This window comes from Pelophylax lessonae, assembly GCF_965119305.1.
Source record: "Pelophylax lessonae genome assembly, chromosome: 11".
NCBI classification, from domain to species: Eukaryota; Metazoa; Chordata; class Amphibia; order Anura; family Ranidae; genus Pelophylax; species Pelophylax lessonae.
Genome location: NC_138778.1, coordinates 80,290,340 through 80,306,188, shown reverse-complemented (window position 1 = coordinate 80,306,188; position 15,849 = coordinate 80,290,340). Strand labels below are relative to the sequence as shown.

Sequence of the window (15,849 nt, the reverse complement as noted above, 5' to 3'; positions counted from 1 at the left end):
GTGGGGGGAGGAGGGGGGGCTAAGGAGGGGCCTGGTATCGCGAGAGGCCAGGGGAACCGAGGGATACCTGAGGGTCTGAATTTCCCAGGGAGGGGCCCACATCCACCCCGAAACTGCCAGAGAAATGGGGGGACACTTACTCACCAAACCAAGGGCATCAGGTGGGCACCACTCCGAACAGACTAACTCTCCACCCGGGGGTGCTGACCGCCAGGGGGTAAACTGTGACTCAGGGCGACCCAGGTCATATGCGGCGAGGTGTTTCACTCGCAGGCCAGCCCCCGTCCATCGGGGCTCTGTCGTGGCGAGGCCTAGTGCTGGACTATAACCTGCTCACGCTCGCTGGTCGGGCTGGGAGACCTTAAGTATCAAGCACAGGGGTCTTCAAACTATGGCCCTCCAGTTGTTCAGGAACTACAATACCCATCATGCCTGGTCACATCTGTGAATGTCAGAGTTTTACAATGCCTCATGGGATGTGTGGTTCCGCAACAGCTGGAGGGCCGAAGTTTGAGGATCCCTGATCTAGCATATCCAGTCCGAAACCCAGCGGGCTGTTGCTTGTAGTTCTCTCACCTTACAAAAAGGTTCCCAAAAAAACAGCTAAGACCGGAGTCCCAGCAGGGAACTAGGTCCTACTCCTAAACTAAGCAGAAACAAACTGGAGCCTATAGAAGAGTGTGTGGGTGTATGCCTGTAGTGACAGACCCATAGGCATGGTAAAGCTTTTTCCTGCCTAGTGTTCTACTCCTGTAGGGGGCAGCATAACCCAATAGTCAAGAATTATATAGAGCTGTGTCTGTCAGTGAACGATATAGAAAATATCCAGTCTGTCGCCCAGTCTGGCAGTTGATTGTAGATTCTCGCAGGAACAAAATAACAATGATAGGAAAAAGTTCCATCTAAAAGGAAAAAATTGCCAGGACTGAAGATCCCAGCAAGGAACTAAGGTCCTTACTCCTGACTAGGCAGAAAAAAACTGAGTGCCTATAGCTGAGAATGGGAGTATACCCCCCTGGGACTGCCCATAGGCGTAGTCAAGCTTTTTCCTGCCTACTGTCCTACTTCTGAAGGGGGCAGTATAACCCAATGAATCAAGAAGAATCAGAAGCTCTGTCCGTCAATGAACAAAAGAGAAAAGAGAAAACCTTTCTCTGACCCTGACCCTTAATCGAATAGGCCTGAGTCACAGTCTGTCTGATTCATCTAGAAATGATTGCAGATGAAGCGGATAGTCCTTTCTGAGGCTCATCCATAAGCACAAATAGGGAGTCTGACTTCCTAAAAGACTGCGTTAGCTGCCAGGTACACCCGAAAAGCCCAAACCACATCCAGGGAATGTAATTTCCTTAGGATGTTTTGGCCTGGGACACAGGAAAGGCAACACAATGTCCTCATTCAGATGGAAATCAGAGACAACCTTTGGAAGGAACAACGGACAGGGGCGAAGAACCATCTTATCTTAGTGAACTACCAAATAGGGGAACGACAAGACAAAACCACCAATTCCAACACCCTGCACACAGAGGCAATAACCACCAAAAAGGCAATTTTCTGGACTAGCGTAAGCAGGGGAATCTCCCGAATATTTTCAAAGGGAGGCTTCTGTCGAGCTGAAAGCACTAAGTTGAAATTCCAAGGCGGTAGTGGGGACCACATTGGGGGAGTCAAATTTTGAACCCCTTGAATAAAAGTACGCACCAGGGAGTGCGTGGCCAAGAATCTTTAATAGAAGACTGCCAAGGTCAACACCTGGCCCTTAATGGTACTCAAGGCCAATTTTTGCTCAAACCCCCCCCTTGAAGGAAGGTCAAGACCCAAGCCACTGAGAAAGAGCGAGGGTGAACACCAAGTGACTCACACCACGAAATGTACGCTTTCCACGTACGATGGTAGATCTTCCTAGAAGTAGACTTCCTAGCTTTTAGTAGTGTAGGAATCATTGACCCAGAAAAACCTTTATCCTTCAGTACCTGGCTTTCAACAGCCAAGCCGTCAAAGCCAGCGACTGTAAAGCAGGATGGAAGATTGGCTCTTGGGACTGCATATCCTCCCTGAGAGGTAGTCTCCAGGGGGTGTCGGCGACCAGCCGCACCAGATCGGCGTGGCCAATCCAGGGCCACTAGAATGACCAGAATTCCTTCTGCCTCGATCCTCAAAAGCTTGAGGGGAGGGAAAGCGTAAATCAGAGGATACTGGCCCCAGGGGGCCACCAACGCATCTGAGCCATCCGCTAGCGGATCCTGTGATCTTGCCACAAATCTGTGCACCTTTATGTTGAGCCAAGACACCGACAGATCCTCCTCGGGGATGCCCCACTGGAGACACAGCTAATTAGACACCTCGGATGAAGGGACCACTCCCCTTGGTCCAATGCCTGCTGACTAAGATAATCCGCTTGGCACTTTCGTACCCCTGGAATGTGTACGGCAGAGAGGACCGGAACAAAACCTTCTGCCCACCGATGAATGCCAGTTACCTCCAGAGCTGGCAATACACTGCTTGTTCCACCCTGGTGATTGACGTAAGCCACGGCCGTGGCATTTTCCGATTGGATTCGCACCAGACAGCCCTGTAGGCGATCCATCCATTGATTCAGGCACAGCCCGATCACTCAGAGTTCCATGACATTGATCGGGAGTCTGGACTCTTCCAGAGTCCAAGCTTCCTAAACAACGTTCTGACCCAGGACACCTCCCCACAGACAGATTGGCATCCATGGTGACCATTGTCCAATACAGGGGGAGCAAAGATTTTCCGTGGTGAAGAGCTGTAGAGCGAAACCACCAGATCAGAGACCCTTTTGTTTTTTGGCTGAGCTGGATTTCATTGTACAGAGACTTCAGACACTTGTCCCATTTAGCCAAGATCTCCCTTTGCAGGGACCTCGTATGGAACTGTGCAAACAGGACCACCTTGAAGGTAGAAACCATCAGGCCCAGCACGCTTATGCAAGTCCGGAGGGACGACCACCTGCTGGACAGCAAGAGATGAACCACAGCATACAACTTCTGGAATTTGTCCAAAGGAAGGAACACTCTGGCTAGAGCCGAGTCCAGAGTCAGACCCAGATAGTACAGTTTTGTGGAAGAAACCAGAGCAGATTCCTGATAATTCAGAAGCCAGCCAAACTCCCTCAGAGTCCGTATAGTGATGTCCATGTTGTCCATCAAAGTGAAGGTCGTCCAGGTAGCCCAGCACTGTGATCCCTTGCTGATGTAACAACGCCAGCACCGGTGCCAACACCTTTGAAAAGACCTGAGAAGCAAAGACAAGTCCAAATGGTAAAACCACAAACTGATAATGCTCCTCTCCCACGGCAAAGCGGAGGAAGCGTTGGTGACAGACACATGTTGGAATGTGTAAGTGTCCTTGATGTCGACAGAGGCAAGGATGCCACTACCGTGTGAATAGACTCCATTCTGTACCTGCACAAAGCAGTTCAGGGCCTTGAGATCCAGAATTGGACGCACCTTGCATTCTTTCTTCGGGACTGTGAACCGGTTTGAATAAAACCCCTGAAAATTTTCCGGAGTTGGAACCGTTCATTACCCCTCAAAGCAACAGGTCTTGCACCGTCCCGAAGAGGCAAGCGGCCCGGGGACAGGTGCACATTGGAAGGAAAGAACCTCTCCGAAGGGTAAGAATGAAACTCGATCTTGTAGCCAGACTGTATCACTTCATAGACCCACTTGTCTTTCACCAAGGAGGTCCAAGGGTCCAGAAACCAGCGAAGACATCCCCCCCACCCTAGACACAGGTGAGGGCACAACTTCACGTAGAAGGAGCTTTGTCTACAGATCTGCAGAAACCCGCTTTAGACTTACCAGATCAAGGTCACTTGGATCCTCCCGGAGAGGCCTTGAAAGACTTTGAACCGGTGTCAGACGATCCTGAGAGATGAAAAAACTTCCTGTGAGCCGAGAAGGATGGGCCACATCTGTGATGAGGTTCCTTATCCATACTAGAAGAAATCGATAGATTATCGGCAACACCGATATATCGGGGGCCTATATGCTCTTTCCCCGATATAGCGGAATCGGCCTCTGAAGTTACCGATATTGCCGATATTTTTGTGACATCATTGCGTATGTTGCGCTGCACACGTTCTGCCTTCCAAGACTGCCTTCACACGACTGCGTGGCCCATACGTGACGTCATTTCACTGAGCGCTGCAAACGTTCTGCCTTCTAAGACCGCCTCCCATGCCTCGGTTAGCCTTCTCTGCACTGTGCAGCCAGCTGCAGTCCGGTCACGGCACTCACTGGGCCAGCCATCCATCCACAGGCCCTGGCCTCAGCCACCTACCACAGGGTGACAGCCGCCAGCCATCTGACCCACAACAGAACAGGGTGCCAGGCCATCATCCAGTCACCCCCCCCCCCCCCACAACAGGGTGCCAGCAGCAAGCTAGCCACCCCACAACAGGGTTCCAGCGAGCAAACCAGCCACCCAGATAAACCCAAGCCAGCCACCCACACAACAGGGTGACCCCAAGCCAGCCACCCACCACAGTGTTCCAGCAAGCCAACCACCTACAACAGGGTGACACCAAGCCAGCCACCCACCACAGTGTTCCAGCAAGCCAGCCACTCACAGCAGGGTCAGGGCTGCTGTTAGAAATCGCGGGGCCCTGTACAGACTACCTGGCAGGGCCCCCCCCAAGAAAATATTTAAGATATATTTAGCTAAAATTACAACAAAAGCACTATTAGCAGACACAAATATAACATATCTCGCATAATTCCTGCTAAATCTAAAAAAAAACAAAAAACTGTTAAATAAAAAAAGATGAGATGAGAAAAAAAAACAGGCTGGGCAAGTTGTAGCTCAGCGATCAGAGAGACAGAGAGAGAGAAAAAAAGTTACAATTTACAAATAAACTCCTGAGCAGAGATACCCAAGTGCTAGGAGGGCCCACACAAGGGAGGGGGATTAGTGAGGGACAACTGTCTCTTTCTCAACACATAAAAGCTGATAGCAGGGAGAGGGACAGATCAGATTCAGGTGCTGGAGGAAGATTTCTGTAATTGTTGTCCATCAAAAATCCCCCTCTCTGTGTGGGCCCCCCTGTGTGCTCGGACCCCCTACAAGAGGGCTGGTGGTCCCCCCTATCATCGGCCCTGAGCAGGGTGACCCTAAGCCAGCCACCCACCCACCCACCAGTGTTCCAGCAAGCCAGCCACCCACAACAGGGTGACACCAAGCCAGCCACCCACCACAGTGTTCCAGCAAGCCAGCCACCCACCACAGTGTTCCAGCAAGCCAGCCACCCACCAGTGTTCCAGAAAGCCAGCCACCCACAACAGGGTGACACCAAACCAGCCACCCACCACAGTATTCCAGCAAGCCAGCCATCCACAACAGGGTGACACCAAGCCAGCCACCCACCACAGTGTTCCAGCAAGCCAGCCACCCACCACAGTGTTCCAGAAAGCCAGCCACCCACAACAGGGTGACACCAAGCCAGCCGCCCACCCATCACTGTGTTCCAGCAAGCCAGCCGCCCACTACAGGGTGACACCAAGCCAGCCACACTGCCAGGCGTCACCACCGACCCACAACAGGGTGCCAGCCAGCCATCCAAACTGCCAGGCATCAGCCAACAACCCACAACAGGGTGACAGCAGCCAGCAACCTCATAAAAGGGTGCCAGCAAGCAAGCCACCCACACTGCCTGGCGTCAGCGTCCACAACAGGGTGACAGCAGCCAGCCACCCCACAACAGGGTGCCAGAAAGCAAGCCACCCACACTGCCAGGCATCAGTCACCGACCCACAACAGGGTGACAGAAGCCAGCCACCCCACAACAGGGTGCCAGCAAGAAAGCCGTCCACTGACTCCAACCCACTGTCTTGCTGTTGTCTAGCTTTTTTCTAGCAATTTTGCACTGACTGCAGTAGTTGCAGTGAGTTCCCTACTGCAGAGGTAGTCCACTGACTCCAATCAGATGATGTGAAACTGATGTCCCTGCAAGTGCAGTTTTCCTATCAGTTTTAATGCAGTTAAGGTGCCCTTAATGTTAAAGGGTAATACTGCGAGATTTCTGGAATGGAATACATCCCAGTACACACTGCGAATCGCCAAATGACGTCATCGCCGATCGGACCCGGAAGTGAGGAGAGGAGGAATAAAGCAGAAATTAAGGTATTTACTAGCAAAAAAAAAAGTTTCCATTGGTAAAAGCCGTTTTAAAGGGGATTACATACATCTATGTAATCCAACCTATTAAAAATGGGTGGAACTCCGCTTTAAAAGCCGGCAATTCTTCTGCCAGAATCAGGATTGCCTTATTCAACCTGGAAACCGGGGGATCCACCACCAGTGGAACAGTCCACTTTTTAAGGATGGACTCTTCAAAGGAATCTTTTGGACATTCACACTTTTGCAACAAACCTGTCAAAATAGGAAGGAAACAGAAATGCCTTTGCTTGCCAAAAGGAACCGGTGCCTCCGCCGCAGCTTCAATTGCATCCTCCATTTTTAAAGTCTCATGCACAGACACAATCAGTAAGTCCACCAGCCCTTTTTCGTGTGTGTCTACAGGAGTGGAGGAATCAGCCTCACTATCTGAGAACTCAGGACACGAGGCCACAGACCCCTCAGGGTAGGCCCCATCTGTAGCAGCCAGATCAGATTCTGAATCTGAGGAGACAGATGAAGCAGGGGAAGAAGGGGATGCTTTTACTACCCCGTCACCCAAAAGTCACCTCCACCCGGGACACAGAGGATTTCAGGACTGCTGTCAGTATGTCAATAGATGGTTTGGACCCAGAGGACCCCGCAGGCTCTGAGAAGGGGTCAGGTGGGGAAATGTGCTCAAAGGTCTCCATGAGGAATAAGGGTACCCTACAAAAGTGCAAAAAGGCACTGCCAAAGGACACACCCACCGTGCTGGTAACACCGCGTGGTCACCAGCCACAGAGCACCATCCGATCCTGCAGCAGGGAGAGGGAGTGGACCCCACCAGACTCCCCATCCCATCAGACAGTCACCGGCAGTACCAGGATTAAAGCACTCCACGTGCGGCATCCAGGAAGGAGAGAGGCCCAGGAGTCAGCACCAGGGGATAAGGAGGGGCTCCCAGAGCTAAAATGGCCGCCCAGAAGGCTCCATAGTAACGGTTGCCATTAATTTCAATGCCAAACTAACGCAAAATAGCCACCGCGGCTACACAAACATGGCCGCCAGCCTATACAGAAAATAGGCTACAGTACAGGCCAGTACAGCACCCTGCCCCAGCCCCAGGAGGTAGCCAGACCACCATACGACCCCAGTATAGGTGGGGGGGTGGGGGGGCAGAGGGGGGGGATAGATGATCCACAGGACCATCAGACTCAAAGGGGGGCTTAATGGGAAGGAGGAGAACCCGGGGGTCCGACCGACCCAGGGAGGGGCCCGCATCCACCCCCCCAGGGGAGAGGGGGGATATCTGCTCACTATATCAGGACCAGACGGCACCGCTCCAGAACCTGCTCATATGTGACCTTGCGAGGCTATGTCAGCCCAGTCCAGCAGTTGATTGTACATCTTGCGGGAAAACACCAGGAGAAAAAAATCTATCTAAAAATAAAAAAATGCCAGGACCAGAGATCCCAGCAAGGAACTAGGTCCTTACTCCTGACTAGACAGAAAAGTACCTATAGCAAAGAGGGGGAGTATACCTCCTTGGACTGCCCATAGGTGAAGTCAAGTTATTATTCTGCCTAGTGTCCTACTCCTGTAGGGGGCAGTATAACCCAATGGTTAAGAAGATCAGGAGCTGTGTCCGTCAATAACTGAAAGAGAAACCAACATGCCAAGTTTCAGTGATTGACAGTCAGAATGAGCTCCCTTGTTTTTGAGCCCTGCCACATTCCTTGATACCCTGTGTTCTGCAGTTTATGATAAAGAAATTCTGCTTTAATCAGGTAGGCCACTTGTCGTGAGCCTGAAGCAGAATAAGAACTGAATACAGAAACGGGTGTTAAAATCTGTTCCTGTGCCATTGCCAAGGAAGCATTGCGACTCGGCACAGCAAATGTTTGCTTGAGATATTGCCATGGCTCCATTTTGCCTAGTTTCCGCTATTGCTATGGGTTAGGGTACCCCTGCAGTGTATTCACTAAGTAGGGTGTGGAATATAGGGAAAGCATGCCCAGAAGCAGTACGCAGTAACTCATGTCAGGTAACAAAGTATAGCGCGTGACAAGTGGTGTGAATCTGGTCTTCTACCTGAGCGGGAGTTCTAAGTGGCTGAATTTTTAGCAGCAAGTTTGAAAGGTTCACACTGTAAAGTAACAGTCAGAGATACAGGGTGACCTGTACCTTTCCATGATGCTGGACTGAGTCCCGGCTTCATTCATCACAGTGGGCATACTCCTAAAGTGAACCCAGGCAGGATACAGTATCCAAGGCAACATTACAGACCTACCCAACAGCATGAGATATGGGTACGGCTGCCAAGGTTTTACCAAAGTTGCAGCATTCCAGATGCACTGCTTGTATTGTGGTATTAGAAGGCAGTGAAGAAGATAAGTAAAGATTTGATGGAAGGATCAAAAAAATCGGATTTTTGTAAGATCTTACCGTAAAATCCTTTTCTCTTAGCTCATTGACAGACGTAGTCTTCTTGATTCACAAGAACTGGGTTATGTTGTCTCCGCAGGAGTAGGACTAGGCAGAAAGAAAAAACGTTCTGGCTCCACCCTAGGGGCAGTCCCAGAGGGTATATCCTCCCTCTCTCTGCTACAAGGCATCAGTTCTGTCACAAAGCAGCAACAGAGAATTTAACCCAACCCAACTCAATGATAGAGGGGCGGGTACTACGTCTGTCAATGAGCTAAGAGAAAAGGATTTTACGGTAAGATCTTACAAAAATCAGATTTTCTCTGTCGCTCATTGACAGACGTAGTCTTCTTGATTCACAAGAACTGGGACATCCAGAAGCAGTGCCACAAATGAGGGGTGGGATTGACAGAAATCAAAATCCAATCTAGAAGGCCCAACCGGTGCCAAACTAGAAGTTTTAAAGGCTCATTATAAACAAACAAAGAATGAGACTCAAATAAAAATTCCAACGGAAAAAAAACCCTCGAGGTAGACCACTGGTCTCCTCAAATGGCGGCCTGCAAAACCTTGCGGCCAAACGAGGCATCAGACGATGCCATTACATCAACTTTATAATGTTTTGTAAAGGTATGCACCGACGACCAGGTAGCCGCCTTGCACACCTGGACCACTGACGCCTGATGGCGAAAGGCCCATGACGCACTAAGTGCCCGAGTGGAGTGCACCTTAACAGGGAACGGGGGCTCCCGACCCTTAATAGAATAAGCCTGTACCACCGTCTGTCTGATCCATTTGGAAATAGTCGCGGCAGATGCAGGCAACCCCTTTTTGGGTCCATCCGGGACCACAAAAAGTGAATCCGTCTTGCGAAACGAGTCTGTCGTTTTCAAGTATACCCTGATCGCCCGGACCACATCCAAGGAGTGCAAAGCAAACTCCCGAGGATGACTGGGCTTAGGACACAGGGAAGGTAATACAATTTCTTCATTCAGATGAAATTCTGAAACCACTTTTGGTAGGAAGGATGGATTCGGACGAAGAACCACCTTATCTCTATGAACCACCAGATATGGGGAACGACAAGATAATGCGGCCAGTTCTGACACCCTGCGTGCAGAAGTGATAGCCACCAAGAAGGCCACCTTCTGGGACAACGTAGGTAGAGGAATCTCCCTAATATCTTCAAAGGGAGGTTTCTGAAGAACCGACAATACTAAATTAAGATCCCAGGGTGGTAACGGCGCGCGCACTGGCGGAGCCAGATGTCGCACCCCCTGGATGAAATTCCGCACCAAGGAATGAGTAGCCAAAGGCTTCTGAAAGAAGATAGCTAAGGCTGAGACCTGACCCTTGATAGTACTCAAGGCCAGTTTCTGCTCAACCCCTTGTTGCAGAAAAGCTAATATTCGACTAACCGAATAAGACCGTGGACGGAACCCCAGAGGTTCACACCATGCAATGTAGGACTTCCATGTGCGATGATAAATCTTTCTGGAAGTCGCTTTCCTTGCTTTAACTAGAGTAGGAATAACTGAAGCTGACAAACCCTTGTCCTTCAGCACCTGGGTCTTAATAGCCAGGCCGTTAAAGCCAGCGATCGTAAAGCAGGATGGAAGATCGGTCCCTGAGACAGTAGGTCCTCCCTGAGAGGAAGTCTCCACGGGACGTCCGCCACCAGTCTGACCAAGTCGGCGTACCACGCTCGGCGAGGCCAGTCCGGAGCTACCAGGATTACTGGAATTCCTTCCTCCTCTATCCTGCGAAGAAGTCTTGGCAGTAACCCGAGAGGAGGGAAGGCATACATTAGCTGGTATTGCCCCCACGGGGCGATCAGTGCGTCTGCGGTCTCTGCTAGAGGATCGCGGGAGCGAGCCACGAATCTCTGTACTTTCCTGTTGAATCGTGATGCCAACAGATCCACATCCGGGGTGCCCCAACGTAGGCACAACTGGTGGAAAACTTCTGGATGGAGGGACCATTCCCCCTGATCCAGAGTCTGACGGCTGAGATAATCTGCCTGCCAATTTTCCACCCCCGGAATGAACACCGCAGAGATCGCTGGAACAAATCGTTCCGCCCAGCGAAGAATGCAAGCCACTTCTTTGGCCGCTCGGACACTCTTGGTGCCCCCCTGGTGATTGACATAAGCCACGGCCGTGGCGTTGTCCGACTGGATTAGAACCGGGCTGCCCTGGAGCTGCTCGGTCCAGTGAATCAGACAAAGTCTGATCGCTCTCAGTTCCAATACATTTATCGGCAACCTGGATTCTTCCGGGGACCAAAGTCCCTGGACAGATAACTGACCAAGAATTCCTCCCCATCCGGATAGGCTGGCATCCGTGGTCACTATCGTCCAATATATTGGCAGAAATGACTTTCCCTGGCTGAGCATCGGAGACCGAAGCCACCAGACCAGAGACTCTCTGGTCTGTTTGCTCAATCGGATCCGATTGTCCAGGGATTCCGGATTCCGATTCCATCTGAGAAGAATCTCTTGCTGAAGAATTCGGGTATGGGACTGGGCAAATGGGACTGCTTCGAAGGAAGCCACCATCAACCCCAGAACCCTCATGCAAGTTCGAAGAGAAGACCAGCTGTTGGATAGTAACAACTGGACTGCTGATTGAATCTTCCGGAGTTTCCCTACCGGAAGGAAAACTCTTGTCCTGACTGTGTCTAGAATTAGACCCAGATATTCGAGCCTCTGGGTGGGAACCAGAAATGACTTTTGCTGGTTCACCAGCCACCCGAATTCCTGTAAAGAAATTATAGTAATTTCTATGTTTTGTAGCAGGGTCTGAGGAGACTCTGCATGAAGTAGGAGATCGTCTAGGTAACCTAGAATCGATATGCCTCTTTGGCGCAGTAGTGCCAACATTGGGGCCAACACCTTCGTGAAGACCCGAGGAGCCGTGGCGAGACCGAAAGGTAACGCCACAAACTGATAGTGGTTCTCTTCTACGGAAAAGCGTAGAAACCGCTGATGTCCTGCGAAAATGGGAATGTGAAGATAGGCGTCCTTGATGTCTATGGACGCTAGGACATCCCCTGGATGCAGGAAGGCTGCTACTGTGCGAATGGATTCCATCTTGAATTTTCTTATGTTGAGAAAGGAATTGAGTGCCCTTAAGTCCAGAATTGGACGCACTTTGCCCTCTTTCCTGGGTATTGTAAATAGGTTTGAATAAAACCCCTGAAAACGTTCTGTCCAAGGAACGTGGACTACCACTCCTTGTTGTAGTAAATCCGTGACTGCTCTCCGCAGATCTTCTAGACGATCCGGGGATAGTCGAATATTGGAAGGGAAGAATCGCGCCGGTGGGAGAGATCGAAACTTGATCTTGTACCCTGACCTTATGACTTTGCAAACCCACTTGTCCGGGATTCTGGAAAGCCATGGATCCGGGAACCGGCGAAGACGTCCCCCCACCCCAGTTATGGGTGGGGGCGCACCTTCAGGCTTTGGACGATTTATCTTCAGGTCTGGAGGGGGCGGGCTTTTGCTTGCCCGACCAACGTCCCCTGAAGCCTCCTGAAGGAGCTTTGGAGGACTTAATTTTTTCACCCGCGGGACGAAAAAACTTTTTGTGAGCAGAGAAAGAAGGCCCTTGTCTTTGACGAGGTCCTTTACCTTTAACATTTTGCGGTAAAAAGGTGCTCTTTCCTCCCGTGAGATCCTTAATGATCTCATCTAAGTTGGCTCCAAATAGACGCTCTCCTAAAAAGGGGATATTAGCCAATGCTTTTTTGGAACCTTGGTCGGCTAACCAACCTTTTAGCCACAGTGTACGCCTGAGAACCACTGCTGAAACTGATGCTCGCGCCAATAATGGAGTGGCGTCTAACGCCGCATCACACACAAACTGTAACCCCTGTATCATTTGTTCCAACAAATCTGATACCGCCTGAGGGACTTCTTCTAAGTCCCGACGCAACCACTTGTCCATTCAGTTACAGTCTGCGAAACCAGTCCAATAGCAATTATTGGTCTGAAAGCTGATCCAATCAAGGAAAACATGGTGCGAGACATAGCTTCTATCTTGCGATCCACTGGATCTTTAAAAGACGGGGCGTCTTCTAAAGGAATAACCGTGGCTTTATTCAATCTAGCAATTGGTGAATCCACCACAGGTGGTTCTGTCCATTTCTAATGAGGGTTTCCTCAAACGGATAACGCCTGTTAATGCGTTTAGAAATAGCAGAAGTGCGTTTTGGCAGACTCCATTCTTCTTTGATTGGATTGCCAAAACATTTGGGCAATGGAAAAACCTTCGCTACTTTGATGCCTTTTTTAGTCCCAAAGGGGATTTCAGTTTCAGCTATTTCCGACGGAATACCCTGTAATCTTAAGGTTTCTTGAACAGATACAATGAGTGCGTTTACCAACGCTTCCTCTCGGGCTATGGCTGATGCCGAAACATCCTCCTCACTGTCTGAAGAGACAGTACCCGAGACACCAATCCCAGATGAAGTACCTGCAACTGCAGAAATAGGCTCAGATTCTGAATCCGAAGTTTCAGATAATAAGGGGTTAGGCGGGGGTCGCTTTCTTGCGCCCTGTCCCTGACAAGCCACTTCCACCCGGGACACAAAAGTTTCCATAATAGCTGACAATGATTCAACCGTCAGTGGGGTGCTGGAGGATCCTGCAGACACCTCGAGGGGATCCGGTGGAGATACATGAGTGGCAGGGTCCATGTTAATTCAGGACACCTCTGCCAGAAAAAACAAAAACTTTTTTTTTTTTTTTTTTTATGTGTATCCCCCTAGCGCAATAGCGCCCCTCAGAGTACCTGCTTCTCGATCCCCACAGAGAGAGAGAGGGACCCTCAAGGCTCACCAACCGATGCAGAGAAGTTCCAACCAACTGCAGTCAGCGTCTGTCTTTTACAGACTGGAAAGAGCTGTGTTAGTTTTCCCGGGTAGAAGGACGTGGCTCCGCCCCCTGTGTACGCCTTCCGGCGTTCCCAGCTCTCCACGAGGTAGCTGGGCTCATCAAACATGGCCGCCCCCATACAGGAGACAATAGACTCCAAAAACATGGTGGCCGGCGTGACCTGAGGACATTCATGCACCCGGTCTACGGCAAAATGGCGGCGGACTGCCGAAATCGTTTTTCCCAGCACATCCACCTGCATCTCTGCTAAATGGCGGTTTATCGATCTGCAGGAGGTACACTACAATTAAGGTAGGATTATACCTCCTATGTCTGCTGTAATACTACAGTCTGCTGGGTAGAGTGTTAGCTCTCAAACCAAGTCCACTTCCCACCAAACACATGCTGTATTTACAAGGGGGACTTTTAGTGTCAGACAGATACTGACCATGTATGGAGGGGCCCATAATTCATACTGCCTCATAACGAGGAAAAAAGGGAACGTTTACTCACCATACCGAACCGACAGGCACCCTCTCTTCACAATACCCTCTCCACCGGGGTGGGGGGTTGTGGACCACTCCGGACGCCTCGACTCTCTGGTTCCTGGCGTCCAAGCGAGACTTTTAACTCGCAAGGTCAGTCCCTCCAATGGGACTCCGTCGCGGCCGACCCAGCGCGGAGCTCTGGTCTGCACGCGCTCGTAGGCAGAAACCGGGGTGACCACTGGATCTCAACATCCAGCCCGTCGCCCGGCCCCGCATACTTACTTGAATGTGTCGCGGCCGACCAAGCGCAATGCAATGGTCTGCGCGCGCTCGTAGGCCGGCTGGGGTGACCACTGGTGTCGCCCAGTCCGGCGTATTTGCTTGAAGATCTCACAGGAAAAAACACTGGAGAAAAAACTACCTAAAAAATATTTTTTCTAAAAAAAAAAAAAAATCTTGCCAGGACCAGAGATCCCAGCAAGGAACTTAGGTCCTTACTCCTGACTAGACAGAAAAAAACTGATGCCTTGTAGCAGAGAGAGGGAGGATATACCCTCTGGGACTGCCCCTAGGGTGGAGCCAGAACGTTTTTTCTTTCTGCCTAGTCCTACTCCTGCGGAGACAACATAACCCAGTTCTTGTGAATCAAGAAGACTACGTCTGTCAATGAGCGACAGAGAAATAACCTTTTAAACTAAAAGTTATTTCTCTGCCATGGAGAACAGGTCATTGGGACACCTGCAAAAAACTGAGGATTCACTGAATGGGGTACAGTTTTTGAGAAGGTGCCCAGGGGATGTATCCTCAAAATCTTTGCTGGAGGCCAATCACCTGAGGTTACGAGCCTATAACCAAGGGCCTATGAAAACTTTTGCCTGTGTCCTGTACAGTATGATTAGGATATCACAACTATGCTGATGTCAGAAGGCCCACTCAATTTATATTAATCTGATTTCTATGTAATCCATTGTTTCCAAATAACGCATATGATGGGTGGGCATGCTTCATGAATTTGTTCTGTGCATTTACTTTTTTGATTCATGTATTCCCATGCAAATTTAAACTTCCAAGAAGAGTTTGAATCTAATCGACACTTCAAAAATCCTTCTGACACATAGGTAAAACAGTTTCTGTAAGTAGTAGACAGTAAGGAGCCTGCAGTAAGTGTGTATTTATTACAGATAAAGGCTGATCGCCAGATTACTAAAAAAAGAAGTGGGGTGGACTGGTGCTCTACAAATATGCCTGAAAGAACAAAAGCACTACGCAGGTTTTTCAAGTTTTTTTTATGCAGGTTTTTGAGTTATAAAAAGTGTGGGATTAAAAAGAATAAAAAAAAATTAATAAATCATACTTACCTGGGTGGAAGCAGCACAAGTTTGCTGCTGCATCTGTCCCCACTGCCTCTAAGACCGAGAACTGAGCGATCAAAGATCACTAATCACTCAGTTCTCGGTATTCGCCCCTCCAACGCTCACTGTAGCGCTTGGCTGTGAAGGGGGCAGGAGCGGCTGGCTCAGGCTCCCAGCAGCACGCTGAGAGGCTGAGCCTACTGCTGGTCAGGTATTTGCGCGGACCTTAACTTTAAAGTCCTAATACCTGCAAAACCTGGACCTGTTCTGTGACTTCAGCCAATAGTGGACTTAAGGCCGCTGTCAGCTGAATACAGGTCACAAGAGTTCAGAACTAAATACAGTATGACCAAAAAAGCTTTGAAAATATGTCAAAGTATGGTCAAAAGAGCTTTGACCATACTTCACCTTTACCATGGACTAATGTGCCACCAAGGTATTCACAAATGAAATGGTGGAGGAAGATCTTAATGCTGCATAAAATAACCATTATAACAAACTTTATTTGGCCAAGTTAGTACGTTTATTTTATTTGGTCAAGTTAGTACGTTTATTTAGCAGTCATTCCTTTTTCCGGTCTTAT

At 49.8% G+C, this 15,849-nt stretch overlaps 1 protein-coding gene across 1 annotated transcript in view; it reads right to left on the bottom strand.

Annotated features, from left to right (window-relative positions):
* COASY (Coenzyme A synthase) overlaps nt 1-15,849 on the bottom strand; it is a 634,994-nt gene that overhangs the window by 231,847 nt on the left and 387,298 nt on the right. The window lies entirely within an intron of this gene.